Genomic DNA, 16,399 nt, shown 5'->3' on the forward strand with positions numbered 1-16,399 from the left:
AGTGTCTTTAACTGGGTGAGGGATGGATTATGACAGCGTTTGTCTTTATATATGAGTTACTGATGCAGATTCTCTAACACAAGGATAGGTGCGGTCTAATAGGATATATAACACGATATAGATTACATATTTATGTGATTTCTCACCCTCTGACACACCATTTAGATGCTAATGTGATTCCGTCTCTCATTTTCAACAACATGTTTTTGCTTGCATTGAAAGTACATGGTTCAAGTTAGCAGCGCAAAGTATCAAAGTCATCATTAAAAATAATTTCAATAAATTAATTGAATAAATAAATAAATAAATGCTTTAGTTCATTTATTGTATTTATTTGTTCATATGTACATTTATTTAACGTGCTGCTAAAAGAATGTTTTTTTATTTTTTTTATTTTTACAGTGTTGACGTTTTAAAAGTATAGCTTAATATGAAATATACAGTGTTGGGGTAACACATAACAAGCAACATAAATTACCTAACCAGATTACTTTTTTCAAGTAACTAGTAAAGTAATACATTACTTTTAAATTTACAATGAAATAGTTACTTTTTCACTTTTTTTGTTATTAAAAACAAATAAGCAAGCCCAGATGACAAAAAAAAAAAAAAAAAAAAAATAATTATTAATATTACTAAGAATAATTATTAATAAACAAAAGTAATACAATGCATTAATTTCCATGAAAAGTGACTAAGTAACGCAGCTCAGTAATTCAATGGTTACTTTTACAAAAATATTATTAAATAAAAATGTTATTTCCAACAATGTAACTTTTGGGTTTTTTGTCTTGAGTATTTTTGTTAAAATCAAATATGCAAACCCACCCCAGGTGACATAATAACGCAAAAGTAACAAAATGCAAAAAGTAATGCAATTAGTTACTTTTTCATTGAGTAACGCAATATTGTAATGCATTACTTTTAAAAGTAACTTTCCCCAATAGTGGAAATATATGAACACTGGGTTAAGAAATCATAATATTTGTCGCCACATTGTTTATGTTCACATAACTGATCTTATCATGGTCGTAATTGATGGCAAGCTCTGCATTTTTGCAACTGAATGTGAAAAAATACTGCATGTCAGGACGGGCCACCCACAAAGATTTAATAGATAAATTTATGAATCTGGATGTGTTTGTGTGTGTGTGTCTGTACAATGTTCTAGTCTGAGAGGGAAGCCGCACAGATTGACACTATGCATTATGGGCATGCCACATCACATATGTCAGCATTCATATTGCAGCTGGTTTTATTTTTCAGACATGGATGAACAAAGCCACGTCCTCGTATGCTCCGCTGAACTCATTTAACCTAGTAATTGAGACGTTTTTGGCCACTTTACAGATAAACTGACCATCAGAGCCGCCTTTTTTACTATATAAAAAACCCCCCCAAAAAACAGATGCCTTCATGATGACCGTAAAAGCTGCGCAAATGCCCTAATTGGAACAGTTGCTACAGAGCAAAGATGCCAAGTTTTTGGACATTCAGCTGTCCTCTTTGTCTGTCTGCTAGCTTCCCTCATGCAGCCCATTTGTGGAGGCAATAAATTATTAATCAGAAAGACACCGTGTTCACCAAGATTTCCTGGTGTGACTGGGTTAATCGCCTCTGGAGCAGAAAACAAAACGGGCCGGCGCAGGTAGGCATGTGCAAAAACTACGCAGACATCGTGCCCATCTGCATCTCGGTGTTTGCTGAACTATAGATGCAAAACTAAAGCAGACATGTGCATTATGAGCGAGTGCTCGTGCATCAAAGCATGTAGATGTAATTTTTTAGCCGACGCACTTTAACACAACCTGAGCAGTAAACATAACCTCTGTATTTAAATATTCATGATGCTCTATAACCCGGGTAAGCTTGCTTAATGCTGAGTGCTGGTGCTTCCTACCGTGAACAAAGTCAATCCTTACAAATGCTCACAATCATTTCTTCACAAATCTAATGTGAAAATTATATATATATATATATATATATATATATATATATATATATATATATATATATATATATATATCTGCTGTTTCCTGTATATATATATTTTTTTTTTTATTTTTTTTTTTATTTAACAAATGAGATTAAGCAGGTCGGTCTCATCTTTTAGGGTGAGATTGTATAATCTTGACAATAAAGATGTCACACAATTATTTTCATAAAACATAATTGTTTTGATAATTAAGCCCATTTTCTCCAACACTTTGTATTACTGTAGTGTTTCCGGATGATTTGCTTTTGAGTTTGCCTGTAAATGTAATCATTTGCTTTGATGATTCTCATTGGATTCTCATTACTGCAGTACAATTAAATATATTTTATTTATTTTAATGAAATATTAAATTCAGCATAAATTAAAGACAGTCAAAACATAATGTGCTACATTGATGTATAAATTAGTAAAATGTGATTTAAATAATAATATAAAATATAAAATAATATAAAAAAAATTACATTTATATATAAATTTAATTAATATTATAGGTTTTAAGATATGCTTTGAGACTGCCAATGTCAGTTATATTATATTATATTATATTATATTATATTATATTATATTATATTATATTATGATTGTATAATACAACAAAATAAAATATATACTTTGAAAATTGTGTAAACGTGTAATAATAATACAATAATAATAATAATAATAATAATAGTTGTGTAGAAAATAAACATACACAATAATAAATGCAATTAGGCTAAAAATGTCTTTATGCAACACTTCTTTCTTTCTTTCTTTCTTTCTTTCTTTCTTTTGATTTTGTATAAATGTGGTACAGTATATAACTAATTTATATATTATAACTGTATTGGACATTACATATAATTTAACAGTAGTATACTGTTTTTGGAAGTGGTGAAGTAGGTTTGGTTTAATTTGAATGGAATTAAATTAAATTATTATTAGAATTATTTGTGTTACATTTCAAATTTGATGTTTTTTGGTGAAATAACTATGGGCCAGTTTTACTAAACAGGGCAAATTAGCGCGAGAGCGCAATTTCAAAACAGCGCCGATGGGAGGGGATATTTCTGCGGGTGATTTATTAACAATGCACAAATTAAAGAACACAGACGTAACATAAGTTAAGTAAGTTTTGAAAGAGCTGGTATTGCGTGACTCCTAGTTGAGGGTTCCAAGTAGTCTTTTATTTCATGAAGCAAATTAAAAATAATATGGCTGGACTAACGATATGCTCAGATAATGCCGTTTATTTACCATAAATTTTACAGATTTTTTTATACAGTGTGGAATACAACAATGTATTCTGTGTGATCTTTTTTTTTTTTTTTTTTTGTACACAAAAAAGCAGATGATTAGCTGAATATCAAAGCTGCTTTTTTGCAGTACCACTAATGACCTGCAGTTGGAGCAGTTCTAGATTAAAATTCTAATTTTCGTACAAAAATGGGCTGTGACTAATAAAACACTAATAAAACTAACGATGCTAGTTTCTTTGTACTTGTTTCTCATCTGCACTTAGATTAAGTTTTATGTTATTTCGTATAGTTTTCGACACAAATATCCAGGTATGAACTACACAATATAGTTGCTGTCTATTCAGCTTTATATTTCCAATCAAGCTTTCTGGAAGCTTCCAGGCGTTACCCAATCAATCAAATGTCTGGATGTTTCTGGACTATTTCCTTTAAATGTGATCTCAGGTACTGCCGGGGACATTCGCCCTTATTAAAGATGGCCTTTATTGATCTGTGATAGCCACCCCAGGTTTTCTCTCAGATGAGCCCCCTTTATATCCAGAAATGGCTGGATATTGATTGCAGAATGAGAAACTGTGGAGACGTTGCTAATCTTATCCTCTGCAGAAATACAGAGAAACACCAGGGACCGAAGGTCTCCTCGTTTCCCTTCAATTCTGGGTATTCACTGTCCAACTCAAAGTCTGGCTGATACAGTATAAAACTGCTGTACTGCTGATGACATCCGAGTTGTTACTGAGACAAACATGTGCTGCATCTCTGTGTCTAAGGGGATTATGTGACCTGTTTGAGACATACAGGGGTCTGGAGACCTCATGAAGAATGAGAAACCTTATCTTACTCCGTCCTGTTGTTTCTGTGTGTATAATGTGATTATTTTTGAAGTATACTACTTTTTGGTAAGGGAGAGTTTCGGTGCTGGCAGGAATTGTAGGTGGGTGGGGAGTGAATGAACAGCGCTCTCTTCCACCCTCAATACCCATGGCTGAAGTGCCCTTGAGCAAGGCGCTGAACCCCCAGTTGCTCCCCGGGCGCTGGATCTATAGCTGCCCACTGCTCCGGGTGTGTGTTCACGGTGTGTTCACTTCTCACTGCTGTGTGTGTACACTTGGATGGGTTAAATGCAGAGCACCAATTTCGAGTATGGGTCACCATACTTGACAAATGTCACGACTTTCACTTTCACTTTCACTTTAGTATTACAGGGTTTTGTGTAAATGTTGGGGAATGAGTAAGGTTATGTTTTTACGTTGGTTGTAGGGGTTGTGGTTTCGTGGTAAGGGTATATATATAGAAACTCACAATATCAAACATTATAGCGGGGATAAGGGCTATAATATCTATCTATCTATCTATCTATCTATCTATCTATCTATCTGTACATCCATCCATTATATGATAATAATAAATACTATCATCATCATCATATTTTTTTATTAATATATATATATATATATATATATATATATATATATATTATATATATATTATATATATAATGTATATTATATTATTTAAAACATTTATTACATTAAATTAAATATTTAAATAATATAACTAAACACATTAAGCATTTGTATAACCTAATACTGGCTAATATTAATAATAACATTAATAATATTAATAATAAAGTTTTTTCTAAAGGTAATAATAATAATAATAATAAAAATAATAATAATAGGCAGGTTAAGCATTTTTGTCATGTAACAATTTCTGATGTTATTAATCAGTTTTTATATAATATAACAAATATAAATATTTAATATTATGTACAAAATTGTGACGTAATCATATTTTTTTAATACAAATACATATTAAAAAGTTATATTTATAAGCATTTATAAAGTTTTTTTTATAAAGCATTATATGTATTGCTAAATAAAATGTGTGAATAAAAATAGGCATGTTGAGCATTTTTATAATGTAATATTTGCTAATGTTACTATTCTATATATATATATATAACATTATTATAAAATATGTATTGTTGTTTTTAATATTATATATTGAAATAGAGCATTTATATAATTTACATAATAGTTCAATAATAACTTGCATGCCAAGCATTTACTAATGTTATGCTAATTTTATTAATTAAAGTTTGCAAATAGAGTTTAATAAAAAGAGGGTTGGTTTAGTATATAATAATCATCATATTCTTATTAATATTATATATTTAACAAATATAAAATGTATTATACTGTAAAACATTACGGTATATTACATGTATTGTTACACAACATAGTTTAATAATGTTAATAAAAACCTCTCTCTCTCTCTCTCTCTCTCTCTCTCTCTCTCTGTCTGTGGGGCGGGTTGTCAGGTCTGTGGACAGTAGCGCTGAGGTGGAGTCGTGTGAGGGGTGGAGTGTGAAGGTAGTTGCTGCTCCTCCTCCATCTGAAGGGGCACATCTTCTTCTTCACAGCTCAGACAGTGAGTTAGACAGCAAGTGCACACACACTGCGACCAAACACCGAGGCGCGAGCCTGGAGAAACCCTCGACATGTGACCGCTGCTGACTGTCCACATGTACTTTCATTTTACCTTTCTTTTTAAATTTGATTTCCTTCGTCATAAAGACTCCACACAGGACTTGTAATCAAGCGCCGCGCAGTCGTCCCGTGGATTTGCCAGGAATAATTCATCCTCGTTTCTCCTCCTGAAGGACGAGGAGCGAGTGTGTAAACAAGCATCTCACTGACCTCCAGCAATAACCCGCGCCGACCCTGTGCTTTTAACAACACTATTTTTTCGCCACTGGAGAAGGATTTCTATCACTTTCGGAGTCAAGTCGGTTCATCCCCAGCAGTGTGAAAAGGTAGAGACCTGCTTGTTTCGCTGCGGTGTGTGTGAAATGATTCGTGAATCATCCTGATGTTAGAGGGCTCTGGGGTCGAGTCTTCAAACTGGACACTCGAAGTTTTTAGCGCTGCAAATCAGGTCTCACAACTTTAATTGCAGAATTGTGGATGAGAGAAGGTGAAAAGATGAATAAAGAAATATAATAATAGGATTAAACTAGTAACTATTTAGTTGTTAATTTTCTTAAATTATTTAGGCTAAAAATAGAAAGAGTAAAAGTATAATAAATGGGAAGTGGGCATTCAGAGAGGCTATGTTTATAAATAAATAAATAAATAACACCTCTCTCTAATGATTTTTTTTTACGTTTATTTTTTATTCAAGCAGTATATTTCGTGAATTTGAAGCAAGCAGATAGATAGATAGATAGATAGATAGATAGAAACAGTCAGATGATAGATAGATAGATAGATAGATAGATAGATAGATAGATAGATAGATATTTTCCCTTAAATGTATTTATTTCAAGGCAAAAAAAAAAAAAAAACCTGTACAGTTCAGAATACGTTAAATAAGCAACATCAATATACAAAGTGAACATATAATAAAAATAAAATGAATTAATAATTTGTACAAAATCTGGGCAGTTGCATACATTTGAAAATTTTAAATTGTTTTTTTAATTTCTTGTTTTGTATTCTCATGTTTGAAAGGTTTTTTTGTACATTGTGGGATCAGCATTTCAAAAGGTAGCATAAAAATTTAATTAATTTTTTCTGAGCAACTCAATACAATAGCATAAAAATTGGTTTTTTTTGAAATTTAGTTTTTAAGATATTTAAATGGTTTTTTAAGTGATTTAGTTTTTGAGTGATTTTTTTTTTTTTTTGTTATTATTATTATTATTGTGTGTGTGTGTGTGTGTGTGTGTGTGTGTGGACCGTTAAAAGCTGTGCAGATTGGTGTGTGTTAATCTGGGCTCGACTGGTCGCGTCTCGTGGTAGCACAGTGAATTGTTCAATCGATGTAGGCGACTCTGGGCTCGGCTGGTTGGGTCTCGAGGCTGGACAGTGAAAGTGTGTGTGTGTGTGTGTGCAGAAAGATCCGTGTAGATGGAGAGAGAAGAGAGCTAGAAGGGCGAGATTTCTTCTCCTCCTTGCGCCCGGGTGCGTTTATAAGCGTGACATCCAGACATTATAATAGCTGCGATGTGACGCCGATCTGTTTCACCCAAGGTAAGACATCGCGCAGAGGACACTGGAGACAGTTGGGCGGAATTATAGCGATATTTTTAGGCTTGGCTGTGTTTGTGCTGCAGAGACTGACGCTCCTAAAGCAAACCAAATGCAAACAGGTGTAAGACCCCCAGAGCGCCGACGCGACGCGATAAACCACAATGCGTTATTTGGAATCGAAATAACGCTTCGTTTAGTTTTTCGCGTCGCGACAATCGCGTCGCGTCGTGAACTGGGCTTCTACAAAAGCTGTAACGCTCATATTTTGAACCAGGATTCAGAATTCAGATTCGATTCGAATCAACGTCGCTTTTGTTCGCGTCTTTTTTTCAACGAACTGTATCGCGAGCTCAGTTTTGGTGTAACGTTGTCCATCAGTTTTAAAAAAAAAACGCTCATTATTTTTGTAGGTTTATCTAAATGAGGGTCTCAGATGATTGATTGATTGATTGATTAATTAATTCATGTGTCTAGTTGGTTATCATTTGAAATCGATTACCTGACTTTTGAAATCATGTGCTGAAAAAGCTCGTTACCGGTGTAGCACTCTCGTTGTTGTCATTATCTGGTAATTTATTCCGCTTACTGCTATTTTAAACGACATTATTGGCTCGTTTTAGATGTTATCGATCACCAACTGATAATCAATAACGTCAGTCCAAGCAGAACAAGGTTTAGATCTGTTATTGTAAATGTTATGGTATATATGGTGCAGCCGACTTTAATTTCCGCCTTGAATTTGGTTTCCAGTGTTTCTTTCTTTTGAGATTATAACCTTTTCTGGCGCCTTTTTTAACGACTTGGGCTTTTGAAGATTGTGTTGTTTTAATACACTGTCTCATTTATGGTGTTTACACGTCAGGTTTGGCTTTGACCTGTCGTTGCACGATGTAAATAATATAGTATTGTTGTGTCTGACGCTTTAGTATGGAGATGATGATAAAAGAGGTTTACATTTGAGTTGAATCAAACTGTAGCCCTCTAAAGGGGTTTGTGAATTTGTTTTTGTCTTTTCAACCTTATAACCTCAGTGTGTAGCACTAATGAACCAGGAGGAATTTTTTTTTTAACTTATTGGCTTTTTAGCATGTTCATCACGTCTGCCTCTCCATGGAGACGTTTTTAAACCTTTCAGCTGTGTGAGGGTTTTTTTTTTCTCTTCTTGTCAAGGGACATGAAGACATCCATGAGCTTGCCAGACATTTGGTTTCCACGCTATCCTTCAATATTAGACTTTTTCATCTTATGGTCCTCAGTGAAGAGGAAAATGGTCTCCGTGTGCAGTCGGTTTTAACTAAACGCAAGACTGACTCCAAAACATGGCAGTGGTGAAATTGTGGACTGGTTTGTGAAGAAAAAAAAAAAAAAATTATGCATAGTTTATAATGTTTTTACAATTATTATAATTAGAAGAATTATGAATCTGTAGTAGCCAAACACTCTTGAACTGCATGTTTCCGTGTTTAATCTAAAGCAAACTAATATTGTTTTGGACACAAGTACTGATATTTAAATGTCTTTTAAATGAGTTTCACTAATGACCGAACAATCATTAGTTTCCAACGTAGAAACATGACATGAATTATGAATGTTCTTAATAATAATATGCCATAATATTTATTCTAAGTCGTTTTTGATTAGTTTTTTTGCTTACATGTTTGTAATGTTGACGGTGGTAGCAAAGAGTTACGTTTAAAATATTATGCATTGGCAAACTGATGGATGATGTGTAAAATTTGTGCAATTTCTGCAGTCAACACAATATGTAAGTTACTTTAGTATTGAGGAGACGGTAGAACCAATGAAGATCTGCTAACTAAAAAAAAAATCCCATCTGACCCAAAGCTGAACGTTACTGTATATCCAGTTTTTAGTCATGTTCAAGTCTGTCAAAGACAGATAAAAAAAAAAACACCCACATCACTTTTTGAGTGTTGAGTCGGTTGGACGTTTAGTCACCGAATGTCTCATATGAACGAGGTTTAAAGTAAGTTGTTCTGGAATAAGGACATATCTATGTCTTGGCATGTAGTTGAGTCTATTTTCTGCAACCCCCTCATTTTGTCCCAAGGGAAAATCCAGTGAGTAAAGGGGGATAAAATTAGAGGACAGGTATAAGTTTCCTTCCTGCCCTTTTTTATTTCTTTTAGTTCTCTAACGTGTTCTTTCATGTCTTCTACGAGTTTCAGTTTCATTGTTACTAGCTCAGACCAGGATCTCTGTTGAAAGTCTGTGGTGGGAGACTAATTTAGTCCAATTTTTTCTCAGGTGCCCTTAATTTAATTGCGATTGCAGGTATTGCAATACCCTTTGGGCTGATCGTCTTGCAGAAGATGTTCTGGCCTGTTGTACTGTTGCACTTGTCAAGTGTTATTGATTCACTTGCCCCTGAGCAGAACTCTCTTGGCTCTGTAATTGCATGTTCATTTATGCCTTAATTTGTTTGAGCTAACCAGTCCACGGAGATATTTATTCCTGGTGTACCTAGTAAAACGTCCTTTTACGGTGCAATCCTTCTGGAGGAGCGCTGAGAAAATGTTAGCAGAGGGTGACGGTATTTTTTTTATTTCCAGCACACGTGACTCCGTTGTTGTCGGGTTTTAAAAATAGACAAAGTATGAGGTGCTTTCCCCCCTGGCATGCAGGTGCCTAAAAGTTTATTGTAGATTATTGCACGGTTGAGTCCGCGAAGTGCATCTTTGGGCTTTACACAAATCTCTCTGCACAAATAAAGACTTAAACTTGGATTACGGCGCACAAAAGGCATGCACAGGAGAAAATTCCCAGCTTGTGTAGAGTCATGCACCGGACCTCTCATAACTCCCGTGCTTTCGTAATCAGACACGTAATCTTGCAGGGTGATTGGATTTGAGATGACGCCGCAGCCTGAGTCGATGGCTGGCTGCTCCTACCACAAGCTTGTCTTTTTTCACGCACGCATACACATGCAGATCTCTTGTTTATTTTCCAGTAAGCTGCTTCAGTCTTTGGAGGCACTGTCTGCTGCAGTGTGCAATAGTTCACACTTCAATTGGAGCCTAACCTAGATTTCTGTAGCACTGCTTGTAAATAACCCTGGGGCTCTGTTCTGAGGGAGGGGCTTTAAAGGCAACGGGAAACGGCTCTAATGCAAGGCTGCGTACTATCGGTACTGTGATAACACTTGCATCATCAGCAAAGGTGTGGAGCTGAGGAGAAGAAAGCCGAGAAATATCCGCGTTACTGACTGGCACCGAGCGAATAGTATTTCTGTCGAATACTGTGCACTTCTGTAATATACAATAACATGCAGTCCCGCCAAGGAGACGTTAAGAGTTAATATTCTGCCACATTGCTTTACCCATGTGGCACGAGCTTAGTTTGCAATCTCCTAGTGTGCCATAACGCCAGAATTGACCAGTTGAGGTTTAGCGTTAACAGGAAATTAAACGTGACCCTTTTTACATGTTCTTGGCTTTAATGTCTACGATTTAGCAGTGCACGTTATTTTTATTTTTTTTAGCTGATGTCAGTAAACCATTGTGTTTTTCAGTTTTAATGTTTTCGAAATCAGTTTGCATTAAATTTAGACTTTTTACTTTTAATATCTTGTGTGTTTGTAATAGTTCATCCAAAAATTACAATTGTTATTATGTACTCACCCTCATGTTGTATTTCTTTCTGTTAAGTGCAAAAGGAGATATTTTGAAAAAAACAACAATAGACCCCATTGACTAAGATTAAAAAAAAAAAAATTACTGATTGCTTGAAACTTTAAAGTGACACAGTTTAAAAAACATAAGAAGCATAATATTCATTTTGCTTCATGTTGAGCATAACAAAAATAGAGATGATTTCAATTAAGTTTCTGCCGTTTTATTATGTCTGTCAGCTATGCTAATTTATCTGTGTATGCTTTTTTAATGTGTGAACCAATTTTTCTAACCCTTTAAGTCTCATGTCAGTAATACTGTACGTTTAAAGAGTAAAATCATTTGCATGCCAATAAAACTTGTTATTTCCTTTATATAAATGGTTTTCGTGTGTACAAGCTCTGCGTTTAATGTTATCCATTTGGCAAGGTTCAGCTCTATAATTCGTAATTGTAAGCAATTCTTAACACTTAGTTTTTAGGAGAGACTGGAGAGATAAAGCAAAAATAGTACAGTGTTAGGAAGAAAAAAATGACCCAACATGTTGTTTCATGTAGCTGTAATGCTGCTGCACAACTCAGGTCAAGACTTTCCGCGCTGTCAGAGGCCTTAAGACCAAAGCTGCACTTTGACATTTTGGAGGAAAAACAGCTTTGAGTACATCGTGCAACCTTTTCCTCCGTGCACCTCGAACACAAAGCGGCGATTAAAAAATAGCAGCTTTTCATTGGCGCTCGACATGCCGAGCTCTCGCAACAGTGTTTTTCAGGTGGATTTCTATGGGCTGAATGGAGACGTCCTGTCCTGTGGTCTCAGCAGAGGGAAAACAGGAGGGAAGATCTGTCTTACAGAGAAGACGGCATGATTCACTTGCTCAGCACGCTGTAGAAACGCGAGTTTAATGTAGCATAGGATGTTAACGCGATGGCCTGGAGACTCAGACATGTTGTCAGCTCTGGATGGAAGAAACTGGGCAGATAAAGGCCACCTCTCACAGACACACTTAAATTACCTGCTTACAAATGCAATAATATTGATTTTTAAAGATGTTGTTTACATATTACCATGCTTGATGTTGTGTCTGGCTGATCGATAACAGTTGGGGGGTGCGTTTAAGGATTTGAGAGGAAAATTAAACATTGGACCTGTTTAATGTTTGCAAGCACCAATTTGTGTCCAGCAGCCTTTTGGATGAAGGGAGGCTCTCTGTTTACCCCTACTGAGCCGCTGCTTTGAGTTGATCTTTGACTCCCACACAAATTGCTTGCTGTTTACCGAAGTGCAACTCTGTCTGTCGTGATCTTCGTGAGAATGCTTTAGGAGGGTAATTGTGGAGTTGTCTTGAGTGAGCTTAGAGCTACTACTACCTCCAGAACTGCGCTAAGATGGGAAGAAATCATTCACCGTTTGTTAACAGATTAGCCCGGTAAACCGTAAAGAGTGAGCTTGGTTGTGGACTAGAGTGCCAGTTGTACTCTGTCCACCTGCACGTTCACAAAAGTAACGGTCACGTGAATGCCTTAGGTTTTAAAAAAAACGTCTACTTGGAGTAAGTGATTTACAGTTTGTTGTTTAAACAATGATATATTAACCCTTTGTGATTTGGCCTGGATGTTTTCTTTCTATCTTCAGCTATTTATTGCAGTGGAAAGCAAATTTAGGTTGAAACTTAGATCTAGGCGTCAGTTTAAGTATGTCAAGCATGTTCTTGCTTCTGGTGTTCATTGTCATATGGACTGAAGGTCTGCTTATTCTATAGAGAAGTGGTTATCAACCTGAGGGCCTCAAGGTGACTTAAATACATTTAAAATTAGATTAAAAAAAATTAATATTCTTATCCAGTAACTGACAAGCAACAAAAGTCATGAAATCTTATAGTTAGATCTGATAGTTCACCTAAAAATAAAATTTCTGTCACTAATTACTTACCCTCGTGTCATCACAAACCCATAAGACCTTTGTTCATCTTTGGAACACACAGATATTTTTGATGATATCTGTAAGCTTTCAGACCCTCCATAGACAGCAATGCAACTGACACGTTCAAGGCCCAGAAAGGTAGTAAGTACATCATTAAAATAGTCCATGTGATATCAGTGGTTCAACCTTAATTTTATGAAGGTACAAGAGAAACAAAAACAAATCAAGGTTGTTCCACTGTTATCACATGGACTATTTTAATGATGTCCTTACTACCTTTCTGGTAGGGATGCATGATAAATATCGGCACGATATTTATCGATAGAGAATTGCATTTTATTATTTTTTAGGATTTATTTATGGTAGTTGGGTTATTTATTGTGATTTGTTTATCGTGCATCCCTACTTTCTGGGCCTTGAATGTGTGAGTTGCGTTGCTGTCTATGCAGGGTCAGAAAGCTCTTGGATTTCATAAAAAATATCTTAATCTGTGTTCCGAAGATGATGAAAGGTCTTATGGGTTGGGAATGACATGAGGGTGAGTAATTAATGACAAAATGTTAATTTCTGGATGAACTATCCCTTTAAGTATTGTTGTGGACAGTGGGGGACCTGGAGTCAAAAAGAAACCACCGCAATAGAGTGAAAACTCTTAGCCCACCATTTTTAGTGGGTCGTCTTTATGACGTGCAAAAATAGCACCCTTTACCGCCCTCATACAACCTTAACACTCTTTCAGCAGGGCCCACTCTGGAATATTCCTCTATGGTTTTACGCTTGTTATCGATCACTGTTTTAACATTCATACGTCCTTGGTCTCGGTCATTTGCTCTTTCTTCTCACATTTAGAGAAGTTTCCTTTATCTTCTTATATTACCCCCCTACTTATAATAAATCCTAGAAGAATGTGACACCATAAAGCGGACACTTCTAAGAAAATTTCTTCAGATATCTTTCCAGAGTCTCTGTGTTCAGCTACGCCATTTCCACCGCCAATTGAAATCAGTGTGGACAATAAGCAGGGGGTCTGATTAGAGTTTAATATTCAGGGCATGTGCCGGGCCGTGCTCCGTCCACTCCTTCTGAATCTTAAATCCGTCAATTTAATTTTCTTTGAATGGCACTGGTGTAGAGGACGGGGGTGTCCTCATGCTGCACGACTTGTCAGTTTGTGGGATATTACTTGAAGGAATCGTACCGAGTACCTAGTGGAGTATACAGTAAATCCCAGAAACAACCCGTTTGAAATAACTGTGCATATGTATAACTCATTAGGGATGTTTGATAAGACAAGCCTCACTATTATTGCTCATTATTATTCCTAACCCCAAGTATTTTATTTTGAGGTTGGGTCTATCGCATGTGCCAACACTAACAATTAGTTAGGCCTCATCTAACCCAGCAGTCCTTAAATCATTAAACAACTTGGACAGCAAAGATCACGCTGGTTAGAGTGCGCTTTTCACACCGGCTCTGGTGTTGAGATCTTAGCCTCTGATAACGTGTGCTTTTAAAGAGGCACATAGAGGTGGGGGAAATGGGCCAGACCAGGTGTGTTTGACGCTGACAAACAGACTAACCTTCCAACTGGTTCGTAACTTGTAGTGCTGACCTAGTAAATACATCAGAACCGCTATGGAACCTGAGGAACGCGTGTGTGTTATTTCTTGCAAGTCAACACCACTGCGTGTCTTCACACTTCCTGGTGTCTGTGAAGCCAGACATTTTCCTCATTATGCGAGACCACCAGGTACTTGAGTTATTTTACGTTGGTGCATGTAAGTGCTTCCTTGCATAATGTGAACTAAAACCCCAACAGATTGCGATTCCAGTAGCATCCATTTTGTCAAATAGATAGCCTGCATTGACGAAGGGTGTATCCACATTGTTCAGATTTTCTTGTGTGTGTGTGTGGGAAGGTAGTTACCTTGGTAAGGTAATGCTGCTTCAGGAATGCATGTCCGCAAGGAGAAAGATGGTAGTATTATCTTGCTTATGAATGAAATGCAGAAAGTGGGTGGTTGGAACGGCATAGAATGTTCTGTAGCCCCATATAACGACGATAAAGAATTTGTTTTTTCTCATGCACATCATTGATTTTTATATTTATTTATTCAGTTAAGGATCTAGTTCAAGGTTTTTCGATTTCCAAACATCAGTCATGTTGAGTTTTCCACCAACAAACCACTTACGTTGGCTGTAGTTAAGTCTTTTAAATTTGTCCTTTGGTTACAGGGTTCAATAAAAAAAAAAAAAAAAAAAAATTTTCTTCATATTATGGTAGATGTGTAACTAATTTTATTATTTTATTTTTTTTTAGTCAACACTAGGTGAAGATTAGATATTTTAGGTAAAATAATTTGTAGGCTATGTCAGGTTCTGGACAAATTTTTCACCATTTTATTCAACACTAGTGCATTTTAAATAATTATGCAGAGTTACAATTTTTTTTTTTTTATTTAAGTACAAATGGGCTATTCCATGTAGGCTCTCAATTAATATTAGACTATCACAGCTGCATGAATAATAATTAGGCCTGTTTAAAAAAAAAAATCGATGGTGTGTTGGTGTTAATATAAAATAGCATCTCATGTTCCCTTCCTAGAAATACTTTTGCTGGAAAACAATGGTATGAATTCAAAGCAATACTTATTTAGGCCTATTTTCAGTGAAGTCTAAGTAAAACTTCTAACTGAATCGCACATTATTCTCACAAATTTGACAAATCCTATGTTAGTCTGATAATTTACACATCTCAATTTTCACTTAGTCTGATAATATGCGCAATTCAACAAAACACTGTTAAATCCTCAGAACTGGCAGTTTTTTAATGCTTGAATAATTTTACAGTGCAAGCCAACAGAACATTCTCAAATTTTAATGTTAAGTATAAAAATTAAAGTTCACATCGAAGACTGAAATTATTAACACAGTGGATGAATGAATGAGTCTGTAAGAGGATTGGGCTGAATTCATTGCAGAAACTTGCATGAAAAGGAAACTTGTGTGCAAAGGTATAGTGGTGCCCTGCTGCCATCACTGTGAAAAAGAAAGGTCTTTTGGTACAGTGTATAAGTTATTTTCTGCAAATTTTAGCCTCTTTCAGGTCGAAATTGCAGCTCTCTTTAAGCATACTACAAAAAGAATAGGATCACCTGGGGTTGTCATCCAAATAGAGTCTGTGAATGTGATTATTTTTAGTTTGCGCTCACATTTGGCTTCTTGTTGTTTTTCTAATATCTCAGTGTGTTTGATTTATGTGACTTATATTTCAGGAAACGTTTTCCTGAACAAAAAGCTATGAGCTCTTCGACTTCTGTAGGCTTCTGAAGTATCACAGATATCTCTGCACACTGTTATCAGTGATTTGCACTGTTTTGTGTCCGTGTCCGCAGGGTACAGTTCGTGCCTTCCTGGTTTCATAACAAACAGATATCCTTGAGAGGTTGTGTTATTGTCTAACCCGAACCCACATGTATCTCTGCATCTACGTTAAATACACAGTTGGGTTGTTGATGTCTACTGTGAGGTGTTTATTGACACAGACCATTGATCTAGGACAGACTTAGCAGTTGTGTT

At 35.7% G+C, this 16,399-nt stretch overlaps 1 protein-coding gene across 2 annotated transcripts in view; it reads left to right on the forward strand.

Annotated features, from left to right (window-relative positions):
- Nucleotides 1–5,638: 5,638 nt before the first annotated feature.
- The window catches only part of LOC109103575 (dystroglycan-like), a 30,188-nt gene continuing 19,427 nt past the window's right edge, over nt 5,639–16,399 (forward strand). The window contains exon 1 of one of the 2 annotated variants that reach the window (XM_042749999.1): nt 5,639–6,049. The gene's annotated coding sequence lies outside the window, so the exon portion shown is untranslated. Of the gene's footprint in view, nt 6,050–6,983; nt 7,269–16,399 lie in introns of those variants that run through there. The other variant, XM_019116958.2, reaches the window with a different exon arrangement.

This window comes from Cyprinus carpio, chromosome B22, assembly GCF_018340385.1.
Source record: "Cyprinus carpio isolate SPL01 chromosome B22, ASM1834038v1, whole genome shotgun sequence".
Taxonomy (NCBI): Eukaryota; Metazoa; Chordata; class Actinopteri; order Cypriniformes; family Cyprinidae; genus Cyprinus; species Cyprinus carpio.